Here is a 480-nt window from a genome sequence, read left to right as displayed (position 1 = left end):
ATCAATGAAAGATCAATGAACTTTAGCTAATTTCAATGGCATGCACTACTACTAATCAAGCGACTACAGGAAATGTTTAAATGTGAAGGAGGGATTATCAAAAAAAGAAGTAGTTATTCCATAAATTATAAAACTAGTAAAAGAAACGAGGTCCTTCGGTATGCTTTCCCTACCTATCTCACCCTCCTACGACAGAATGAGGAACAGCACTGACTCATTTTTCCAAGAGATAGCCTATCAGTCTACAAATCATAACAAAGGTAAGTCATATATTTACGCAGGGAAGGGAACGAGGTTGAATCTTGCTCTCAGAGGCAAATGGCGTCGAGGCGGTAGTGTCTGATAGCGAAGACTAATATGCCTAATTATGTCCTTCACTATGTCCCTTTTGTTATATTACTTTAGTTAACACCTTTATTTACAAGAAATTCAGTATTTCAAATCTTTCACAATGAACAGCTCTCATACGCTCATTCGCAC

This window comes from Penaeus monodon, chromosome 29, assembly GCF_015228065.2.
Source record: "Penaeus monodon isolate SGIC_2016 chromosome 29, NSTDA_Pmon_1, whole genome shotgun sequence".
Classification (NCBI taxonomy): Eukaryota; Metazoa; Arthropoda; class Malacostraca; order Decapoda; family Penaeidae; genus Penaeus; species Penaeus monodon.
This window is presented reverse-complemented; position numbering follows the sequence as displayed.